General features: G+C 38.4%; 1 protein-coding gene across 2 annotated transcripts in view; it reads left to right on the forward strand.

Moving 5' to 3' along the window:
• The window catches only part of DIPK1A (divergent protein kinase domain 1A), a 108,936-nt gene that overhangs the window by 53,629 nt on the left and 33,128 nt on the right, over nucleotides 1–22,179 (forward strand). The window lies entirely within an intron of this gene.

The raw sequence follows: 22,179 nt of genomic DNA on the forward strand, positions 1-22,179 counted from the left end.
CATTCAATAAACTAGTTTAGTTACAGCTTATGGAGCCAGAAAGAATTTTAGAGATTATTTAATTCACTTACAAAAAGTCTGTCATGGAACATGCAAAGTACCCTATTTTCACCTTAACTGATACAAAGGGGCTGATAATAGGGAGAATAAATTGGATATTTTTGCTATCCTTTATTTACTAACTCAGAATCCATCTTTGTAGTAGTCTCAAAGCAGAGATGTTCTCCAACTAGGGAGACAGATGAATAGACCAGTATTTCCCTCTTTTTATTCACATCATGACATAAAAGATAATGATAATTAGTAAAGCACTAGGACAAACAGACAGGGCTACTGTCACCTGGAGGTGACTGACCTGAGGTTGAGGCAATCAGTGTCTTGACCTACCTGTAACGCTATGTCACGCACGACTTGAGGAGCTTAGGAATAAATTGTGTAAACCACAGTGTTATGGTGAGTCAATATTGAATTTTACCCCTTACTAAGAAAGCTGACGTGTTTTGGTATGAGCAAGGTGACTGGAAATAATAGCCTAATTAACTCTATGACTTCCTGTATATATGTGTACGTGATGTTGTGGCTGGTAATATAATGTATTAAGTAAAGCTATATCAGAAAAAAATAGATAGTGCATGTTTTAGATTATTAAACCTGGCCTCTGACTTGTAGCTTTGTGTGGCCACTTGGGTTTTGGAGAAAATTTGAATGAGGATATTGAACTTTTTAAGTTCCAGATCTTCGGGCTCATCAAGCCTTAGAGAAGCGGGTATTGGGGCTGGAAGGTTCAAGCAGATGAAACGTTTGTGCAGGTATCTGTATTATTTCTTACAACTGCATATGATTCTACAATTATCTCAAAATAAAAAAAACAGAAACCCAACTTTAAATAAATTATTGGTTTAACTTTTTAAGAGCTATAGCATATTCCTTTTATTAACAATAGTTACTATTATTTACTACTGAATCACTTATTATTTAATGAAATCTTGGAATGGAAGGGACCTTGAATGATGCATTCTAGTCCTGGCACTATGGCCAGTAAATTAGTTGTTCAATATAATCTCATTTTAGTAAACTAGACAGGGGTTACCTGAGAGGTTATTATTTATTTAGCTTTTGTCTATAACCTTTTCCCCCTAAATTAATATGAATCATCTGGGGAACTTTAAAAAATGTGTATTCCCAGGCTTCACCCCTAAGGATTCTGATTCAGTAGATCTAGGGGTAGGTCCTGGCAGCCTGCATTTAAAAAATTATATCAGGGGCTGGCCTGGTGGCGAAGTGGTTAAGTGTGCGCCCTCTGCTTCAGCAGCCTGCGGTTCGCAGGTTCGGATCCCAGGCACGGACCTACACACTGCTTATCAAGCCATGCTGTGGCAGGCGTCCCACATATAAAATAGAGGAAGATGGGCATGGATGTTAGCCCAGGGCTGATCTTCCTCAGCAAAAAAGAGGAGGATTGGCGTTGGATGTTAGCTCAGGGCTAAGCTTCCTCACAAAAAAATAAAAATAAAAAAATAAAAAATTATATCAGCTGATTCTGATTCTAAAGATCAGTGGATTATACTTCAAGAATATTGAATTATAATTTTTATGGTGAATACATAAGAGCCCTTTAAATTCCTTTGTGGCATAGAGGATTTGTGGTTAGGTGAGAATTTTAAGTGCGAAGTACTGGTAAAATTTTCCAAACACCCACGTGTTGCAAAAAGAATGTTCGACCAAAACTATGTACTTGCTCTGAATCAACAAGCACTTTGAACAAAAAGGAGCCTGGCTTTGGGTCTTATTCACGTTGAAGGAGTCCTGCCCCATCTCTTAACTATTTGGCCTGCCTGACCACTCATGATTTACTTGGTATAAAGAAGGCAAAGACTCCTGTTTTTGTTACACAGACTGTATAAAGGAAATGTTCTGTTAGAGTGAGGAATGCTGAAGCACTTTATAATCTCTGAAAATAATGTACTCAATTCCTTTTTTTTTTTCTGGTGTGGAAGATTAGCCCTGAGCTAACATTTGTTGCCAATCCTCCTCTTTTTGCTGAGGAAGATTGGCCCTGGGCTAACATCCATGCCCATCTTCCTCCACTTTATGCGTCGGATGCCTGTCACGGTGTGGCTTGATAAGCGGTGCGTCGGTCCGTGCCTGGGATCCAAACCTGCGAACCCCAGGCTGCCGAAGTGGAGCGGGCAAACTTAACCATTACACCGCCAGGCCGGCCCTCAATTCCTTATTTTCTGTAAATAAAGTTTCAACTCAAGTAATTGTCCCATCTTAATTTTTTTCCCCTAAACTCTAGTAGTCAAGACATTTTAAATGATTGTTGTTATTGAAAAGCAGATGCAAAAAATGGTCCTATTCTACCTCTTTGGGGTGCTTAGTTTGCAGCTTGTTGAAGTATGAGTGACCTCTCTCTGCTCTGCCGCCTCGAGCAAATAATTGGAACATCTTCACTTGGGCAATCTTCAGGCTTATGTCAAAGTCCAGTCCAACCACTTCCCAAACTCCTGGTCACATGCTTTGAGCTAGCGAGTTGTCTGAGTTGTCCTGTGGAAGCCCACTCTCTCTAGGCTTGAGGTGAGGAAGAATTAACCCTACCCCTTCCTCTCAAGAGTATTCACAACAGAACAGTATATCTCTCCAAAGAAACTTTGCAAATCCTGTCTCCTCTTGACCCCGGATCTGACTGGGAGTGGAATCAGAGAAGCAGCCCTGGCCCTTTTGGCTTTTAATGTCTGTATTTTCTTAGGCACCTCACTTTGGTATGTGGCTTTTATTGCATCTTTGTGCCTCACAGCACAAAGCACATAACACTAAGTATTTTACGTAACTTGGTGCTTGACAGTAGTCCCTCCTTATCCTTGGGCGATATGTTCCAAGACCCCCAGTGGATGCCTGAAACCACAGTTAGTACCGAACCCTGTATGTACTATGTTTTTTCCTATACATACATACCAATGATAAAGTGTAATTTATAAATTAGGCACAGTAAGAGATTAACAACAATAAAGAATTATAAAATAGAACAATTATAGCAATATACTGTAATAAAAGATATCGTAGATCTTAACCTCAGCATACGATTTTTTTTCTTTCCTTATTAAGTGGAGAACTTGCACCTTTTCATTTAAAGAAAGCACTTTATGGCTTCTCTTTGGTGTATCCAAATTGTCAGCGTCACTACTCTTGCATTTTGGGGCCATTATTAAGTAAAATAAGGGTTACTTGAACACAAGCACTGTGATACCGAGACAGTTGATCTGATAACCGAGATGGCTACTGACTAATAGGCAGGTAGCATGTAGTGTGTGGATATGCTGGACAGAAGGACGATTCACATCTGAGTGGGATGGAGTGATAAGGTAAGAGATTTTGTCGCCCTACTACACACACATGCACAATTTAAAACTTATGAATTGTTTATTTCTGGAATTTTCCATTTAATATTTTGGGACCAAGGTTGACCTTGGGTAACTGAAACCAGGAAAAGTGAAACCACGGATGGGGGGGACTACTGTATATAGTAAAAATACAAAAATATACATGGGAATGATAGACACCGATTTCCAGATAATGATTTTCTCTGAGGATGAAGGGAAAGATGAGGAATATAAGAGGAGAGTGTTTAGGTCTGGCATAACATTTTATTTCTTAGGAAAGAGTTTTAAATTAATATGGCAGGGCCGGCCCCGTGGCTTAGCGGTTAAGTGCGTGCGCTTCGCTGCCGGCGGCCCGGGTTCGGATCCCGGGTGCGCACTGAGGCACCACTCCTCCAGCCATGCTGAGGCCGCGTCCCACATACAGCAACTAGAAGGATGTGCAGCTATGACAGACAACTATGTACTGGGGCTTTGGGGGAAAAATAAATAAATAAAATCTTTAAAAAAAAAAAAAAAAAAAAATTAATATGGCAGACCATTGACGTCTTTACATTTAGTGGTGGATGCAGAGCTACCTTTTCTATTATTTTCTCTCTTTTTTTTTTTGGAGGAAGATTAGCGCTGAGCTAACATCTGTTGCCAATCCTCCTCTTTTTTTTTTGGCTGAGGAAGGTTGGCCCTGTACTAACATCCATGCCCATCTTCCTCTACTGTATATGTGAGAGCCTCCCAAAGCATGGCTTGATGAACAGTGTGCAGGTCCGCACCTGGGATGCAAACCTGCGAAGCCCGGGCTACCGGAGCTGAGTGTGCGAGCCTAACCATTACGCCACCGGGCCCACCCCAGTTTTCTCTCATTTATTGTGCAGACTTTTTCTGTATGTTTGAAATGCTTTATAATTTAAAATTAAATGGAAAATGAATCTAGGTTAGAGTAATTTTTCTGCTTTAGGTGGTTTCTCTCTCCCTTTATTCTCAAAGACAGAGAAATAGAAACCGTCTGATAGAAACTATCCAACTCCCCACCCTCAGGTATACACATGAGTACCCAACCTTTCCTTTTTCCCTCCAGGTACACTGGAGTTGCTGTCGCTTCCTCTCTACTCTGGATCCCCTCCCTTCTAACCTTCTTAGGAACCTTGTGCTGTTAACCTGTCAGCACCTTACTCTCTTCAGCCTATCTCTTATTGACTTCCTGTCAACATTTAAAGATTTTTATTTATTTATTTTTTCCCCCCAAAGCCCCAGTAGATAGTTGCATGTCACAGCTGCACATCCTTCCAGTTGCTGTATGTGGGACGCGGCCTCAGCATGGCCGGAGAAGCGGTGCCTTGGTGCTCCTCCGGGATCCGAACCCGGGCCGCCAGCGGCAGAGCGCACGCACTTAACCGCTAAGCCACGGGGCCGGCCCCCTGTCAACATTTAAATATGTGCTAGTTTCTCTTAGCTTTAAGAAACCTCTGCCTCAAGCCCAGCTAATGCCCTGTGTCTTTCGTCCTCTTCATAGTCAAACTTCTCTTAAGAGATGTGTATCTGGTTGTCTTTATTTTCCCACCTCCTACTTTTCAACCCACTCCAAGCTGGCTTCTCTCCCATGAAGTTGCTCTTGTCAAGGTCAACAGTGGCTTCTGTGTCACAAAATCCTATGGATAGTTTTCAGTCTCCAGCTTTGTCCCGTCTCAGCAGCATTTGCCGCTGTCAACCGCTCTTCTCCTTGAAATCCTCTTTCCCTGATTTCCGTGTTACAACATTCATCTGGTTTTCTTCCATCTTGTCTGCTCCTCCATGCTCTACTTTGATCAGCTCTTCTTTTTTCACCCAGCCATCGAAGACTGAATATTCTCAGGGCTCAGTCCTAGACCCTTTTCTTACTCTGAATTTTATCTGTAGCTGATAGCAGCTACTCCCATGGTTTCTATTACTTTCTCTGTGTCTCTCCTGAGCCTTCCCTGTGACTCCCAAACCTCTATGTTTTCAGGATATACGCATCAGGATATACACCTCTGTTTTCAGATGTAGACCTATATATACGGCTGCCTACTAAATATCACTTGCATGACTCACAGACACTTTAGTCTCAACATGTTCAAAACTGAACTCGTTAATTTATCCTTCCCCTAATATTTTTCTCCTCCATTGTTCTCAGCTTTAGGAAATGGCACCACCATCCATCCAGTTGCTCACCATTTCTCCCTCACCATCACCCCCATGTCCCTTTAACCTTGAAATCCTGTTAATTCTACCTCCTATCTTTCAAACCCTTGTCTTTTTCTGCCATTTCTCATGCCAAAACCCTAGTGCAATCACCTCCCAACTGACTTTTCTTTCTTAATTCTATGAGAGAGAGACATTTTTCAATATTTGAGATTTAGATATTTTTAGTCTAATAGTATTTCACTACTTGATATATTTATTCTTAAAATTTTCTTATCGAAGTATTATTTACATACAATGAAATGCTTAGATATTAAGTTGTACAGTTTGATCAGCTTTGACAAATGCATTCACCTAATGTAACCCTCACCCCTATTAAGATGCAGAACATTTCCATCTCCCTGGAAATTTCTCTTGGGACCTTTCCCAATCAGTCACCCATCAAAGCAACCACTGATCTGATTTAGTTTTTAAAAATATTTTTAAATGTTATTTTTAAAAAAGAAAAACACCCCAGAATAAAATACAAAGAGATGTTTAAACCTTAAAAATAATTTATTGGTATATTGATGTGGAGCTATGCCAAAATATAGAACTGATGGCATGTGGTGATTAACTTTAGCTATCCTGTTTGGTGAGCTATAAAATTTTTACTAAGTTCAGTATAAATGAGTAGGAAAATATTTGCTGATTTTCTATCTAAGCTACCCATTAAGTATGATAGAAATATTTTAGACCAACTTTTAAGTTAACTTATGATTTCAACACTATTCTAATTCTGCTTTTTTGTATATATACCCGCACACCTTTTTATACTTTAGCAATACTTAGAGCTGAGGAGATGGGGGAAGTGAGTCCAGAAAAAAATTTAAATATATCAGTATCTATTGAGAACCTTTTATACATATATGTCTATAAATAAAACAAATAATAGTTACTTTTACTTAACTTACAAAGAACTGTACATTTTTATTTAGATGAGATGTCCAAAAGAGTACCAAAATCTCCCCAAAATGTAAAAAGTTTTATCTTAGCATTTGTGGGCTGTGCTGTGCCAACATCCTTTCATTTCTCTGTTATCCTATTTTCCTGATTAATTTGTTTAAATCATATCTTAAAACTCCTAGCTATTAAAAATGTGGATTAGAGGAGCCGGCCCTGTAGCATAGTGGTTAAGTTTGGTGGGCTCAGCTTCGGCGGCCTGGGTTTGCAGATTCAGATCCCAGGTGTGGACCTACACCACTGGTCAGCCATGCTTTGGCAGCTACCCAGATACAAAATAGAGAAAGACTGGCACACATGTTAGCTCGGGGCTAATCTTCCTCAAGCAGAAAAAGGGGAAGATTGGCAACAGATGTTAGCTCAGGGCGACTCTTCCTCAGGAAAAAGAAATGTAGATGAGAACTTCTAAATTATCTTGTCATTCATTTGAATATTAAACATTTAAAGAACCTAGCTGAACCAGAAAACTGACCTCTTTTATTTAGTCCTAGGATAGGTACAGTAGAGGCAGCCAAAGTGTCAGCTTGTTCATTCTGGTCCATCACTGGGTACAGTTCTAACTCAGAGGGACCATCTTTAAAAATGAGAGGTATTTAGACTCCTCCATAAAGGGAACTCAGCCCTTTTTCTCTCACAGTGAGGCTGGTTTTGGGTCTTTAGATTCTGGATGGAGACCCATGTGATAGTGAAAAGAGCAAGAGCGCTGCATCTGCCCTTACCTGGGAGGAGAGAACGCTGCCAGGTCCCAGGGGCTGTGCCTTTTGTCCCTGATCGCCACAATTATCCATTGTGCATCTCTATTGGGAAATTTTTTTGAGCTTGTATCCCTGACATATGTATCACTATATTAATATTATATACATTATTATACTGCCACGAATAAGAGTTTTTAAGCATATTTTTTCTTTTTGTCCATGATTTTGTTTAATTTTCACAACATCTGTGTTTTATAGATGAAGACACTAAAGCTCAGGGAAGTTCGGTCTGTTAACTTGCCCAAGGTCACATAACTTACTAACTGGGTGATATTTGACAAATCCCAAACCATTTGGGGCCTCAGTTACAAAATTATAGATTCCAACTATGTGATCTGCAAGGCTTCTCCCAGCTCTGAACCACCTGTGCTTCTGTGCTGTTGCTGATACTCACCTTTGTAAGCTATAATCTGTGGTTTAATCTTTCTTAGCAGATAAGGCCTTATTATGATCCATATATTAATAACTAGGAATTTTAGGAATTAGTGGGTGGTAGAAGAGAAACTGAATGCTTAAAATAGAGTCAAGTTAGCTTGGTCTTGGGTGTAATTTTTAAAATCTGTTGGCATTTTTTTGCTTACAGTATATGCCGCGTATTTAAGAGATTGGTAGAGAGTCACTTCAAACATGATTTACAAGATATCCATTATCTTAAGCACCGTAGGTACTTCTGTCGGTCTATTTTTGTGAGGATTTTTGGGTAATTACTTTTCAGCATTGTCCCCTACAGCAAAGTAAAGCCTGTTATTTCTCTGAGTACTTGTGTTCCAGTAAATAACTGCCAGTGTCTTAGGTGCCTCACTCTCCGCAATGCCAGCAAAAACATTTTCATTTAGAAACTGTCTCAGTGCATTTTCTTCATGTCAGCTCCCTTTCTGCTAAGTAAAAATTGCTCTGCTCCAACTAGCTGTCATTTGTCTCTGAAGCTTTTTCTGTAGGTTTCATTTTGTTTTGTTTTTAGCTTTCTTTGGAATTTGAGAGAAATGAGAAGACAATTTTAGATTAACACCTGTCTGAGAAATTCCAAATTAGAGATGGCCATCTGGTTTGCATGATTTGTAATATTTTCAAAATAGGCTCTTACCATTTCAAATAGATTTTTAGGCTATTCTAAAATAATACTTAATTTAAAAACTGCTGCGTCTATCAACATTTTACTATCAAACTGAAAAGAGGGTGGTTAGTTGTTGGTGATGTTCGCTTCAAGAAGGAATGCTTCTGTAACCCCTTTTCTCTGGGAGACTGATCTGGGCAGTGTAAGGCCATATTTCCCATTCCTTGGACTCACATAACCTGAAGGCCCATCTTGCATTCCTCTGTGCTTCTAATTATTCTTCAGAATAATTTACTTAGATCAGGCCTAAAGTATTCAACCACAGTAGCTCTTAAGATATCTGAATTTGGCCGAGGTCATCCTGACCTGGGGGGTACTTTGAAATTTGACTAGGTCTCCTGCTTCCTATAATCACTTTGAAATAAATTTTCTAGATACATCCCTGCAGTTCTACATTTTAGAATTCCTGAGGTTTCATCATTCACCAACTCTATTCAGAGCCCCACTGTCTGTGTATATTTGGGCTTTTGCCAAATCTATTGCTAAAGATTCAAAGAGCATATGAAAAAAAGTCAAGGCCACTATCAAAGAAATGAAACTAAAACTGTAATTACCTGTCGAATTGGATGCTGGGAAAGGTAAAATAAGTACATTTGAAAAACCAGTGAATGTTAATTGTTGCAAGCCTTTTGGAAAGTGGTGTAACATAAACCTTTTAAAACTGCATACCTTCTGACCTAGAAATTTTGCTTACTGAAATCTTTCCTGAAGAAATAATCAAATACTCAGGCAGATTTTTATGTATTTAATACATTAGGCAACAGAGTAAAGCGAGTATAGGCTCTGAAGCCAGGTTGCCTCAATTCAAATCCTGGTTCTTCTACTAAATGCTAGTATAGCCTTGCTTTAACCAACTGTAAAATGAAGACTAGTCCCCCGCTCATAGAGTTCTTGTAAAGAGATAATAGTAATCCCCTCCAGTATCCATTAGCTACCACAACCATGCTGCATAACAAATTGCCCCAAGCCTCAGTGACATACAATGAGCATTTATTTCTTACTCATACATCTACAAGTCAGCTGGAGTTCAGCTTTTCTAGGCTGGGCTTGGCTCCACGTCATGGGTTTGGTTCAGGTGGGCCACAGTGTCACTTAATCTCCTGGGATCGGTGGACTGTTAGGAACCTGTTCTTCTCCTGGCAGTGTCTGAAGTGTAAGAGAGCAAGTCCAGTTGTACACTTTTCTTTGCATCACATCTACTAACAAACATTGGCCAAAGTAAGTCACATGGCCAAGCCCAACAGGAATGAGACCGGGCAAGTGGAGCAGGGGAGGGAATGAACATTTGCAATCCATGAGTTAATGTACTGTTTCTGTAAAGAGCTGGATAGTAAATGTTTTTGGCTTTGCTGGCCATACAGTCTCTGTTGCAAGCACTCAACCCTGCCATCATCAAAGCAGCCTTAGACAATATATCAATGAAAGGGGTGGCTGTGTTCCAATAAAACTGGATTTGGCTCCTGGGCCCTAGTTTTCTGACCCCTGACTAATTTACCACACCAGATCATAGAGTTTTTATGAAGATTAAGTAAATTAATATATAGAAAGTACTTATAACAGTTCCTGGTACAGAGCAGCACTAGCAAATATTGGCTCTCATTAATAGTGTTGTTATTACTATTATTATAGCACAATACTGGAAATAATAAAAATGTCCAACAATATATAGGGTTAAATAAATTATGGCACCCCCATACTGTAGAATGTTATACATCCATTTAAATATCATATTTGTAAAATATCAAGACTAATGGCCTAGGAACAGTTTATAGTATAAGTGAAAAAAAGAAATGTGATATTTATCATATGACCTTAATTTTATTTTTCTTAAAAGATAGTATATATTACATATGTACATACATGGTAAACAACTAGGAAAGGACTATACCAAACTGGATCATTTACTTTTTTTTACATAATTCTTTTTTGTTTTGTTTTGGTTTTTTATTGAGATATAATTGATATATAACATTGTGTTAGTTTTAGGTGTACAACATAATGATTTGATATATGTACATATTGTGAAATGATTACTACAATAAGTTAACATCTATCACATCACATTGTTAAACAATTTTTTTTCTTGTGATAAGAACTTCTAAGACCTACTCTCTTAGCAACTTTCAAATATACAATACAGTATTGTTAACCATAGTCACTATGCTAGACATTACATCCTCAGGACTTATTTATTTTATAACTGGAATTACATAATTCTTTATTGTCCATTTTTCTACACTGGGTGTGTACTGTTTCCTGGTATTAAAGTACTTTGATGAGAAAAAAACTAGCATCTAGGTTCACTGAGGACTCTTCTAACTGTGATGTCGTTACCATTTTATATGTCACTTATGTTTTAATAGCTTAACAAATTAAGAGTCTACCTTCAGAGATGGTTGATTAGAATGGACTAGATGGGCACTTTTCAGCGTGTTGTATTTTTAAATTAAAGTTGTTCCACTCTAGGGCTCCCGGAAATCTATGGCAGGGTACCAACCAATGGGAATAGAATTCCCATGCTGCCTCTCAGGTCATAGGAAGAGTAGCTCCTTTTGGACCATATTTCCTGAGCAAACACAGTCCTTTCAGTGACACAAAGACAGAATGTTGTTGCACAGAGGTGAACAACCTTCCCTACCCCTTTGCCAGCCACCCCAGTATTTGAACATACACATCTGCTTTTCTCATGTATCAGAGAAGGAGGTTAGATTTCTTTTTTTTTTTTTTTAATTTTTTGTTTATTGCAGTAACATTGGTTTATAACATTGTAAAAATTTCAGGTGTACATCATTGTACTTCTATTTCTGCATGGACCACATCATGTTCACCACCAAAATACTAATTACAACCCATCACCACACACATGCACCGAATTATCCCTTTCACCCTCCTCCCTCCCCCCTCCCCTCTGGCAACCACCAATCCAATCTCTGTCCCTATGTATCCGTCCATTGTTGTCACTATCTACTACTTAATGAAGGAAATCATACGGTATTTGACCTTCTCCCTCTGACTTATTTCACTTTGTATTATACGCTCAATGTCCATCCATGTTGTCACAAATGGCTGGATTTCGTCGTTTCTTATGGCTGAGTAGTATTCCATTGTGTATATATACCACAGCTTCTTTATCCATTCGTCCCTTGATGGGCACTTAGGTTGCTTCCAAGTCTTGGCTATTGTGAATAACGCTGCAATGAACACAGGGGTGCATGTACCTTTGCAAATTGGTGTTTTCAAGTTCTTTGGATAAATACCCAACAGTGGAATAGCTGGATCATATGGTAGTTCTATCGTGGAGTTTTTGAGGAATCTCCATACTGTTTTCCATAGTGGCTGCACCAGTTTGCACTCCCACCAGCAGTGTATGAGAGTTCCCTTCTCTCCACATCCTCTCCAACACATGTTGTTTCCTGTCTTGTTAATTATAGCCATTCTGACGGGCGTCAGGTGATATCTCATTGTAGTTTTGATTTGCATTTCCTGATAATTACTGATTTTTAACATCTTTTCATGTGTCTGTTGGTCATCTGTATATCTTCTTTGGAGAAATGTCTGTTCAGGTGTTTTGCCCATTTTTTAATTGGGTTGGTAGTTTTTGTTGTTGAGATGCATGAGTTCTTTATATATTTTGGAGATTAAGCCCTTATCAGATGTATGGTTTGCAAATATCTTCTCCCAATTGTTAGGTTGTCTTTTCGTTTTGTTGATGGTTTCCTTTGCTGTGCAGAAGCTTTTAGTTTGATGTAGTCCCATTTGTTTATTTTTTCTATTGTTTCTCTTGCCCGGTCAGACGTGGTGTTTGAAAAGATGTTGCTAAGACCGATGTCGAAGAGCGTATTGCCTATGTTTTCTTCTAGAACTTTCACAGTTTCAGGTCTTACATTCAAGTCTTTAATCCATTTGGAGTTAATTTTTGTGTATGGTGTAAGGTAAGGATCTACTTTCATTTTTTGCATATGGCTCTCCAGTTTTCCCAACACCATTTGTTGAAGAGACTTTCTTTTCCCCATTGTATGTTCTTGGCTCCTTTGTCAAAGATTAGCTGTCCATAGATGTGTGGGTTTATTTCTGGGCTTTCGATTCTATTCCACTGATCTGTGTGTCTGTTTTTGTGCCAGTACCATGCTGTTTTGGTTACTATAGCTTTGTAGTATATTTTGAAGTCAGGGAGTGTGATACCTCCAGCTTTGTTCTTTTTTCTCAGGATTCCTTTAGCTATTCGGGGTCTTTTGTTGTTCCATATAAATTTTAGAATTCTTTGTTCTATTTCTGTGAAAAATGTTGTTGGAACTTTGATAGGGATTGCATTGAATAGGAGGTTAGATTTCAATATTTAATTGCCACTATGTCTAGAAGTCACACAAGTAAATACCAGGAAAGGAAGTTTCAGAACCCAGCAGCCTTCTTCATCAATCTCACAGAATATTAACTAAAATTAATTTCTTTTTTAAAAACCCTTTACAATAATCAAGTTTCATCTAAATTATAATCACTTAGCCTCTGGATACTCCAAGATTCTAAACTGTATTGAAAATTATGTTATATTAATTAGGTTGTACAACCTTAGAAGTAACTATTCTGAATAAATTTTGCCCTAAAATGTGCTTTAGAATCTGAAGTTTAAAGGGATCATGCTTTTTAATCTTTAAGTTTAGGTAAAACATAGCTAAACTTTTACTTTTAGTAAGTAAATTGTTAGCAAATTTAAGTGCCAACTAGGATTCCCATGTAAGATATGCATGTGGCTATTGTATGTTTTAGTAAGTTCTAGACCCAGTATGGTGCCTCGGGCCTACTAGAAGGGGGAAATGGACAACCGGTTTTTGCCCATTCTGGGGCCAGAATCTTAACTGAAATAATAAGGTAATGTGAATTCTATTCAGAAACTTATCTATAACCATATCTCAAGTAGTTCTTTATTTTTTTTTTTTAAAGATTTTATTTATTTATTTTTCCCCCAAAGCCCCAGCAGATAGTTGTCTGTCATAGCTGCACATCCTTCTAGTTGCCGTATGTGGGACGCGGCCTCAGCATGGCCAGAGGAGCGGTGCGTCGGTGCGCACCCGGGATCCGAACCCGGGCCGCCGGCAGCACAGTGCGCGCACTTAACCGCCAAGCCACGGGGCCGGCCCTCAAGTAGTTCTTTTTTTTTTTTTTTTTTAAAGATTTTATTTATTTATTTTCTCCCCCCAAAGCTCCAGTAGATAGTTGTATGTCATAGCTGCACATCCTTCTAGTTGCTGTATGTGGGACTCGGCCTCAGGATGGACGGAGAAGTGGTGCCTCGATGCGCACCCGGGATCCGAACCCCGGGCCACCAGCATCGGAGCGCGTGCACTTAACCACCAAGCCATGAGGCCGGCCCTCAAGTAGTTCTTTAACTTGAGACTTAGTGTATATAAGCCAAAGATTTGTTGATAGTTATTGCACTCATGATATGGAATGGGAACTATATTCAGTTGGCTTAAACATAAATATATACAACTACACATCCTATTAGTGGATTTTAATTGCAATTTCCATTTCTTCCCCACTAAGGAAGAAAGAAGAATCCTTAGTCAAAGTGGCCAAGAAAATCGTCTCTGTTTGGGACCTCCACGTTGCTTTTCCCCTCACCCCTAGACCCTACTTTGCTGATCGTATCCTACAGTGGTAGCTAGTCTCCAAAGATGACCCCTCAGTGAACATGCCTCCTGGTATTCATACCCTTATGGAGTCCCCGCTACGTTCAATCCGATGTGGCCCTGTGTAAGCAAAAGAGTGGGGCAGAAATGATGCAGCTTGCACTTTGGTCTCTGGAAACACTTGCTCTGGGGTAAGTCAGCCAGCGTGTAAGAAGCCTGACTGCTCTGAGCATTATGCTCTGAAGAGGTCCAGCTAGCCACGTGAAGCTGTCCCAGCCATTCCAGCTGAGGGTTAGGACATGTGAATGAAGAAGCCATCTGCATGTCCAACCCAGTCAGTCTTTCATCACGTCTTCAGCCCTAATCGCAAATTCATGAAGAACTTGAGAGAACTGACCAGCTGAGTCCAATCAACCCTCAGAACCATGAAAGACATAAATTATTGTTGTAAGCCACTAAGTTTTGGGATAGTTTGTAATACAGCAATAGAAAATTGGAACGCTTAGCTTTCTTAACCCCTGAGTTTCTGCACCGGGATGTTGAAGAACCCCATGACTGAGTTCACTTGCTGTTGCAAATGTTAATATTCCTTTTATGCAGAGTGCTAAAGGGGGCTACACCTGCCTCCCATATGCTCTGTAAAATGCTGGCTGGCTACTTGTTCATTAAAAGCCTTCTGTGTGCCTTGGTTTTTCATCCTGGGGATGGCTTTGATCTGTTTTTTTGGCCTTGCAGCTCTGTTAAGCTTGTGCCTGGCCTGTGTTCTCTAAAGCAGTAGCAAAGCGAAGGATTATAGTCATCAGTTTTGGGTTAGAAAAAGTCATTTCCTCCTTGACTAAGAACTAAAGTTGCACCCACCCTCAGGCAGTTCTATGACACTTCGCCTGTGTGCCTTTAGAGTTCTTCCTGGCACAGCTGGCTTCAGGCCAAAACTTTAATCATTCTAAGCCTCATGTTACATCAGCTTATGGTTGACCTGTGTGTTCTCATTGTCTCTCCCAAACCCCTTGAGTCCATGATTTCTAGGAACATTAGATGAAATAGGTGAGACACACAGAGTGTCTAGCATGGAGCCAGGCTTAGAGTGCAGCTCCAAATTATGTGTTCTTTTTTTTGACAGCTCTTGAAGAGAAATGTATACATTTTAAAATTTATATGTTGATTGTGTATAAAACAAAGTAAATTTCTTACTAAAAAAAAAATCAGATAGTAGAATACTCTATAGTAAAGAAAATGAACGAACTATGGCTATGTGCATTAGCATGGATGAATCACACAATATAATGGTGAGAGAAAGATGCGAGTCACAATAGAATATATGGTGTATGCTTCTATTTCTGTAAAGTTCAAAAGCAGTGAACATCAAACTACATTTTAGGCATACTTGATCAGTGGTTAAACTATGTAGGAAAGCACATAAATGATTGTCATAGAAGTCAGGCACATGCTAATTAACCGTTTGTTGGAGAGGGGCACAAGGGCATCGGTGAAGTGCCTTCACTTAGAAAAATTGTTTTTTTACCCCAAGTGGTAGTTACGTGCGTATTACTTTCTAATTATAATTTTGTTATATATTTTAAACAATTCTATATGAATGATATATTTCACAGTAAAAAAAAGTTTTTAAAAAGCAGTCAGAAGACTTCTAGATCCTAGAGATATATTTTTAAATAGATATACTAAACAGCTGTATACAAATATGTAGTTTTTTCTGATAAAAGTAATACATATTCATTATAGAAAATCTGTGTGATAGAGAAGAAAAATAAAAATGGTCCATAATCCCCTGACTCTTGACGTTTTGAGATAACCATCCTTAACATTTTGGGTTATTTCCTTGCAGTTTCTATGTTCTGTTGGTGATTTTTTTCTCCTTTTTTTAAAGCGAAAGTGGGAACATACCATACATGTTGTTTTGAAAGCTGATTTTTTTTCACTTACTATATCTTGAGCATTTTCCCATACTTTGACACATCTTTGAAATAGTAATTTACTGTTGAAACTAGCCACAGGCTGAAGGATCACCCTATGCAGTTAATTCCCTAGGTGTTGTTGCATTTTTGGTGCTGTCAGCCCCTAAGCGTAAGAAATATGAACCAGCATCAGAGAAAACGTGAAAATTATCTGCTCCTTGTTGGAATTTTATTTCTAGAGTTCTCATAAAACCAAAACAGAGAATATGCTCATGCAAATAAAACCTTTAGAATTTAGATCAGAGAACAACTAGGATTCTTCCTGTAAATATGAAAAATCACCTCTTAGAAAGATGAAGAATGCTAAAACTCTGACCCGTACACTAATAATGCCCTTTGACAAGGAATTCTTCTCTAAAGTTTTGTCATAAAAAAGAATTTTCAGGGCCAGCCCCGTGGCGCAGTGGTTAAGTGCGTGCGCTCCGCTGCTGGCGGCCTGGGTTTGGATCCCGGGCGCGCACCGACGCACCGCTTGTCAGGCCGTCCTGTGGCAGCGTCCCATATAAAGTGGAAGAAGATGGGCACGGATGCTAGCCCAGGGCCGGTCTTCCTCAGCAAAAAGAAGAGGATTGGCATGGATGTTAGCTCAGGGCTGATCTTCCTCACAAAAAAAAAAAAAAGAATTTTCCTGCTCAAGACAAGTGGGGGAACGTGGACAGTTTTTGAACCTTTCTTTTCACTATTTTTAACTTGTAAAAACTCAAGGTTTTCCTTGTTTGGAATGACGTAAAACTTCTTTTTTTATGTTTCTTTGGTTGAGTATCATAGCTGTCTTTTGATGTTTGTGAAAATTAGCACTAGGATAGTTTAAACTTGGTTCATTTAGATACTCTTATTCTTAATGGTTTTCCAGCTAGCAGTGAGACACATTTAATAAAGCTACAGGATCATTTCCAAAGAGTTTATCTGCATGTGTTGTGGTGTACAATAAATATTTACCCTATTCAATGGTTTCTTCATATTTCCATTTTTTACAGCTAGCATATTTTTCAAAAGTATTATTACTATAAATATCTAGAATTTATTTAAAGAAAGGGTAAAAGTTATATTTGAGATATGCGTCAATAATTTTTTTTATTGGTATCACATATGGTTTCCTCTTTTTCACTTTTTTTCTTATTGAGGTAACATTGGTTATAACATTATATAAACTTCAGGTGTACATCGTTATATTTCGATTTCTGGGTAGACTACATCATGTTCAACACCCAAAGACTAATTACCATCCATCACCACACACATGTGCCAGTCACCCCTTTCATCCTCCCCCCTCCCTCCCTCCCCTCTGGTAACCACCATTCTAATCTCTGTATCTATGTGTTTGTTGTTGTGTGTCAGTAATTTTAACTCTAGTTTTTTCAGCCAGATTACTCCTAAATATGCAGTAAAAGTTAGCTAGCTATAATGTTGTCAATATAACAATAAGGAAAAAAAATTTTTGAAGATTATTTCAGAGTAACTGGTAATTGAAAAACTTGAATAAAAAGACAAACACGTCTCTCAGCTTTTTCTGTGAAATGATGAATAATGAAATGATTATATTTGACTTTTTACAAGTGATAGTGTTATGAATTTGTTATGTTTTCTGAGTGTTCAAGTACACTAAATATGTTAAGTAAAATATTTGTGGGTGAAAGTAAAGATATGATAGATATTTTTCTTTCCAACTTCTCAAAATTAAGAATATCTGTGTAGGGAGTATTTAGAGGTAAAGCATATGGGACTTTGTGCTTTATATGTTTATAAAAGATGTTGAATATCAAAAATAGAATAAATAGAAAAGTCATAGAAGTAGTCTTAAATGGCTAAATTTTGATGTTACCTCTTTATGTCTGTTTTTAAAACTTAATGTAAAATTATTTAAATAAGATCAAAAGTTTTCAGATTTATTTTGAAATAAGAGTTATCACAGTAAGATGAAACAATATAAAACAAGAAGAAAAAGTATCACTATTCTTTAGAGTGAAATTGGTAGAGAAAGTTTGTTTCATCGTTTATATATTTTCCATCTGCACTGATTTTTCTTTATTTATAAGATGTTGCTAATCATTTATTCTAGTCATAAAGAATTGCTTCTAATTGTTATATCCAGACAGATGTTATATTTTTCTAATTAGTAGTAGTTTATGTATTAAAGACTAATTTAAAATAAAATGATAGTGTCATACAAATTTGATTCTTTCAACCCCATAGTTTTTGTTTTCATTTTATTGTGTAACCATAATACAAAGTTTCTCAACCTTAGCACTATTGACATTTGGGGCCAGATAATTCTTTGTTATGGGGAGCTCTTCTGTGCATTGTAGGATGTTTAGCAGCATCTCTGGCCTCTACCCACCAAATTCCAGTAGCAATCCCCAGTGGTGAAACAAACAATGTCTTCACACTTGCCAGGGGCCCCCTAGGGGGCAAAATTGACTCCTTGTGAGAATCACTGCAGGGGGATATTTACTAAAATTCTCATCATGCTTTTCAGGAGCATAATTTGGAATAAAGCAGTGTACCATTAGTAGCTAAGCATAAAATCAGCAGAATAGAAAAGCTACTAGGTACTATTTTGGATAGTTCAACATAAATAAAAAGGTCAGAAACAATAACTACATTTCTTAATCAAAGACTAGATTGTCTAGGTAATTGGCACAGAGCAGACCACTGGAAACATTTTAGTGCGTACCACACAGGGAAATAAAATTAGTTAATAGGTACAGATGTCATTATGGCTGTTTTTCTTCAATCATTATTTTAAAATATGAAGCAGCAGGATCTGCAAATATTAAACGACACATGGAGGTCCTTCTACTATTTTGTGTTCCCCCCAGATCACAGTAATTTTCCATGGCGTGCTGGAATCAAGTTGTGTTTCACTCCTTTTGTCATTATGTCCACAACAGGTGATGCCCGGTGCCCTGCTGGGAACGTCATTAATCTAACTTCCTCTCCACAATTTTTGGCATTCTGTATCATGATGAGCACTCAGCAGGCAAGCCAGGTCACAGGATGTTTTTCAGTTTAAACATATGCCACAGAAAATCGAAAAATGTAGCTATTTGAGAGATATAGAAAAGCAAAATGATTTCAAATTTTATTAAATTGGATATGCAGAAGGCAGAAATATACAAAAGTCTTAGTTGCCAGCATCTATTAAGCTTAGTATGCATTTGAAAGCATTTTATGATAGATTTATTGAACATTTGTACAAAAACCTGAATAGAAATTATTGATGGAGAGTCCAAAGGGCAGTTGACCTCGCTAGCCTTCTCGAGGTGGGTGTCAAGAAGAAGGTAAGGGCCGGCTCCGTGGCTTGGCGGTTAGGTGCGCGCGCTCTGATGCTGGCGGCCCGGGTTCGGATCCCGGGAGCGCCCCGAGGCACCACTTCTCCGTCCAACGTGAGGCCGAGTCCCACGTACAGCAACTAGAAGGATGTGAACCTATGACATACAACTATCTACTGGGGCTTTGGGGGGAAAAAACTGAATAAATAAAATCTTTAAAAAAAAAAAAAAAAAAAAAAAAAAAAAAAAAAAAAGAAGGTAAGACAGGACCACATCCTGAACTCTGGGAGAGAACCCTCCTCACCAGGTCTGTGTTGTTTTCCTTTACTCCGTGATTTATACCTGCTGCGGAGCACGGCAGGAAGAGGAAAAAGAAAATGGTGTAAGGTCTTCCCTGATTCTTCTGCTCTGTAGTCAGACGTGTTATCTGTTGCGTCACTGGCCCACCACTCTTCCCTGATTCTTTTACTAAATGAGTTGAGATTAATCTTGTTTTAAAACCCTGTCTCAAAAGAATCATGTAAAATGTTAATTTAGTATAAGATTGGACTTCTAAGAGTAAAATCATGCCATGCTATGGTCCTTCAAGTGACCTTTTTGACCTTTTTAAGGGTGCTCGTATGGCAGATTTATCATTTGTTTGTCCCTGTACCTGGAGATGTGCTTAAAATGCCTAAGGCGGTACCTGGCACATAGTAAACAATAAATAGTTGCTGAACGCGTGTGTGGGAAGGGAGTGTCTTGGTGTGGCTATATGTCGTATCGTACGATATAAAAAATTTTGAATCAGTAGAGAAAAACACATACAAAAGAAGACATGTACCCATCACCCATCTAAAACAATTATCAACTCACGGCCAATCTCGTTTCAACTATACCCCACCTGCTTTTCTCTTCCCATGTTATTTTGAAACAAATTCCAGATAGCATATTTCATTCAGAAATATTTCAATGTCTATCTCTAAAAGATTAGGGTTTTTTCTTTATACATTACCACAGACCATTATCACACCTACAAAATTAAAATAATTCCTTAGTATCATCAGGTATCCTGTCAGTCTTGAAATTGTCCTCAGTCGTCTCATAAATATTATTTTTACAGTTTTCCATTTGAGTCAGGACTCAAAAAAAATCCACATATTGTGATTATTTGATATATTTCATAAGTATTTTTTAAATCTTCAGCGTTGCCCCGTCTTCTCTTTATCTTCTCCCTTGTAATTTATTTGTTGAAGAAACTGGGTTGTTTGCATGGCAGCGTTTCCCATAGCCTGGAGTTTGTTTCTTTGTTTTTTTTTGTGTGTGTGAGGAAGATCAGCCCTGAGGTAACATCCATGCTAATCCTCCTCTTTTTGCTGAGGAAGACCGGCTCTGAACTAACATCTATTGCCAATCCTCCTCCTTTTTTCCCCCAAAGCCCCAGTAGATAGTTGTATGTCACAGTTGCACATCCTTCTAGTTGCTGTATGTGGGACGCGGCATCAGCATGGCCGGAAAAGCAGTGCGTTGGTGCGTGCCCGGGATCCGAACCTGGGTCGCCAGTAGCAGAGCATGAGCACTTAACCGCTAAGCCACGGGGCCGGCCCTGGAGTTTGTTGATTGTGTTCTAATAATGTCACTTACTTGAGTGTTACTTCAGTTCCTCTGTCTCCTGTATTACCAGTAGTTAGAGCTAAAGGCTTGATCAGATTCAGATTCAGTTTTCTTTTTGGCAAGTCCAGAAAGGAGGTGGTGGCTAAATCATAATGACAGCATTATTGGCTTTTTGCTCAGTGCCTTGCAGATTGATTTAGCTAACATTTGTTGAGTATTTTCTATGTGCCTCGCAATGTGCTCATGTTTTATAGGCATTATGTCATTTAATCATATTTAAGCCTCATAATACTAGTACATATAAATTTCCACCTGATGACCAGATCTTCTATTAATCTTAAATGTCTTTCACACAAACCCCTTGGTATATACTCCATTGTCATTTGTGTGATTTAATTTGGGATTCTGTCTGAATTTTCTTTTTATTGGATTCATTTGAAGCTGTACAAAAATAACTTGCATTAAAGGCATTTTTAAAATTTTAATCATAAAGTTCAAAGACCTGTTATTTAACTGTGAATTCATTGTTCTCAAGCTTTTTGGTATGAGATTCACCATCTGTTAACCTCACAATGACAGATAATCTGAACCGCAAACAAGTCCAACAGAATGCAGTATTTCCTGAGTCTCTTTTTTCTTTGCACGCATTGTCTTCTGCAGGTGCACTTATGTCTCTTTCATCTCTTTCTGCTTTCTTTGCATGCTCACAGTGCTCACAGTGTCCTGCTGTTGCTCAATGTGAGAAACTGGCTTGTGATTGTAAAAGCAAAACTAGCTTTTTGATGTTTGTTTACGTATCTTTAATTTATTCTGCTCAATTATCTCCGTAGTCCTAAATTCTACTGTTGATAAAACCAAACCTTTGGAGCTCCAGACTCAACAAATAAATATCAAATTACCTTGGACAACTTATACTTTTGGAGATTAAACTCTTTGATAGGTGGTTGGTGGAGAAAAGGCGCCAACCAGCCTAAATTGCAATTAGATACCAGAGCACTGGGAGCAAAACAATGCAGAGAGGATCCTATCATGCAGCTTTACAAGCTGACGTGCAAGGAGTAATTTATTCTTTATATATCTTAGCCCTTCTTCTCCAGCCATTTCCCCTTTAATAGTTGTAACATTCTCCTCAAGTTACAGAATATCTATTAGGTGAAGCATTTGGCTGGTTGAATGGAAGGAGCATAAAGCCTTGGTGAATACGCCAGGGAAATAAGAATGAATGTGAAGTTTAATTTCTTGTTCTGGTTGTACCTCACTGTGAGACATTAGACAAATAGCCAAATTCTCTGCTCTTATTTCTTTAAAA

This window comes from Ceratotherium simum, chromosome 2 (genome assembly GCF_057802395.1).
Source record: "Ceratotherium simum simum isolate JZ-2026a chromosome 2, ASM5780239v1, whole genome shotgun sequence".
NCBI lineage: Eukaryota > Metazoa > Chordata > Mammalia > Perissodactyla > Rhinocerotidae > Ceratotherium > Ceratotherium simum.